This window comes from Lepus europaeus, chromosome 7 (genome assembly GCF_033115175.1).
Source record: "Lepus europaeus isolate LE1 chromosome 7, mLepTim1.pri, whole genome shotgun sequence".
Classification (NCBI taxonomy): Eukaryota; Metazoa; Chordata; class Mammalia; order Lagomorpha; family Leporidae; genus Lepus; species Lepus europaeus.
The window spans coordinates 20739912-20742124 of NC_084833.1; positions in this window are offsets into that span (position 1 = coordinate 20739912).

Below are 2213 nucleotides of genomic sequence, written 5' to 3' on the forward strand. Positions count from 1 at the left end.
TTAGCGCCCTCTGCAGGAAGTTGTCACAGCTTAACTATTCCTAGGAATGACAGTCTGGAAACACAGAGGTCCCCCGCAGCCGCAGCTCTCCCGGGATTAGTTTTGTGAGTTAACGCCTGCTTGTCACAGATTCAGGGCATTGGGACAAGAGCACTCTGCTTCCCCACACTCAAGAGAGCATTGCTCTGCTCTCCAAACCCACACCCCAGTGCTGAGAATCCGGCACCTCCTGCCCCATTGGAGACCCGGATGAATGGAAAGCAGTGCCTATCCACGAGTGGCACTGCACGCAAATCCCTCTTATCCCAGTATTTTTACTTTTTACAAATAGGTCAACAGTAGTTATCTGGGCTGGAAAATTCTAGTCTCCTTTTGCTTTCCTCTTTATATTTGTCTGTCTTTAGAAGCTTACGTGTTTTGATTAATTAACTATATGACTATTTGTTCTTTCATTTGAAGACTCTCTGGGTTAAAGAATTGTGCTATGCATGGCCTTTGTGGAAGCCTTCCTATCTTACTCACTTTTTATAACCTTACATTTGCAGTATGCCTGACACATGATTAGTGCTCAATGACTATTTCCTGACTTGATACAAGGAGCTCAGGGGCCAGTACTGTGGCATAGTGGGTAAAGCCACCACCTGCAGTGCTGGCATCCCATGTGGGCACTGGTTTGTGTCCCAGTTGCTCCACTTCTGATCCAGCTCCCTGGCCTGGGAAAAGCAGGAGAAGATGGCCCAAGTGCTTGGGCACCTGCTACCCACATGGGAGACCCAGATAAAGCTCCTGGCTTCAGCCTGGCTCAACCCTGGCTGTTGTTGCCACTTGGGGGAGTGAATCAGCAGACAGAAGATACCTCTCTCTTTCTTCTCTCTCTCTCTCTCTCTCTCTCTGCCTTTCAAACAAATAAATAAATCTTTATTTTTAAAAAAGGAACTCAGATCCTAGGGGAGCTAAATAGGAATAAGACAGGTGCACAGGTATGACTGCTGAGAGCAGAGCGTGAAAAATGGCCTAGAAAAAAATAAGCAAATGTTAGGGTTCAAAAGAGGAAGAGGTCATGTCCAGACGGAAAGATCTAGAATGACTTCTATCTGGACACCTTCACTCGTCCCGGGGACCTAGGAGCCTAACGAGGTGAGGAGGGCATTCCAGACAGAGAAACATCACAAACAAAGGTGTGCATGATATACAGAGAAGCTATTCTTTAAAAGGTTGCTTTTCCATCCAGTGTATTTAAAATGGCGTGAACACATTTCTAGGGCCAGAAACCACGCAGGTAAGTGAAGGTGAGGAGGTACAGAAGCTCCGCTCATTAGCAGCTGCATGGGCAAACTTATTCCCTGGCCATCATTATTGTCCACAAGCATTCCCTAAACATGGCCCTCTGCAATACAGTGTAACAACCATGGACATAGCACTTGCATTAAGTATTTTTTTAAAAAATTTATTTATTTATTTAAAAGTCAGAGTTACACAGAGAGAGGAGAGGCAGAGAGAGAGAGAAAGAGAGGTCTTCCATCTGATGGTTCACTCCCCAGATGGTCGCAATAGCCGGAGCTGTGCCAATCTGAAGCCAGGAGCCAGGAGCTTCTTCTGGGTTTCCTGCGTGGGTGCAGGGGCCCAAGGACTTGGGCCATCTTCTACTGCTTTCCCAGGCCATAGCAGAGAGCTGGATCAGAAGAGGAGCAGCCGGGACTCAAACCCGTACCCATATGGGATGCCGGTGCTTCAGGCCAGGGCGTTAACCTGCTGCGCCATAGCACCGGCCCCTATATTACGTATTAAAAGCAATCTAGAGATGACAAAGTGTATGACGGTTCCAGCTTCCTGCCTGGGTACACCCTGGTAGGCAGCAGGTGATGGCTCAAATAGTTGGGTCTCTACCATTCACACGGGACACCCGGATGGAGTTCCTGGCTTCTGGCTTCAAGCTGGCCAAGCCCTGGATGTCGTAGGCAGTTGGAGAGTGGCCCAGTAGATGAAGGAACTCTCTCCCCTTCCCGTTGGTCCTTTCTGCCTATCAGACAGAATAGGTAGATAAAAACGTAAGTGTACTAGAGTGTGCGAGTAGGTTCTATGCAAATACCAGGCCATTTTATATAAGGGACCAGAGCACGCACAGACTGTATCCACAAGGGGTCTGGGACCAGGCCCCATGGATAACAGTGATGACTGCATGTGCATTATCAAGTAGCTGTGCTTATGAGGTC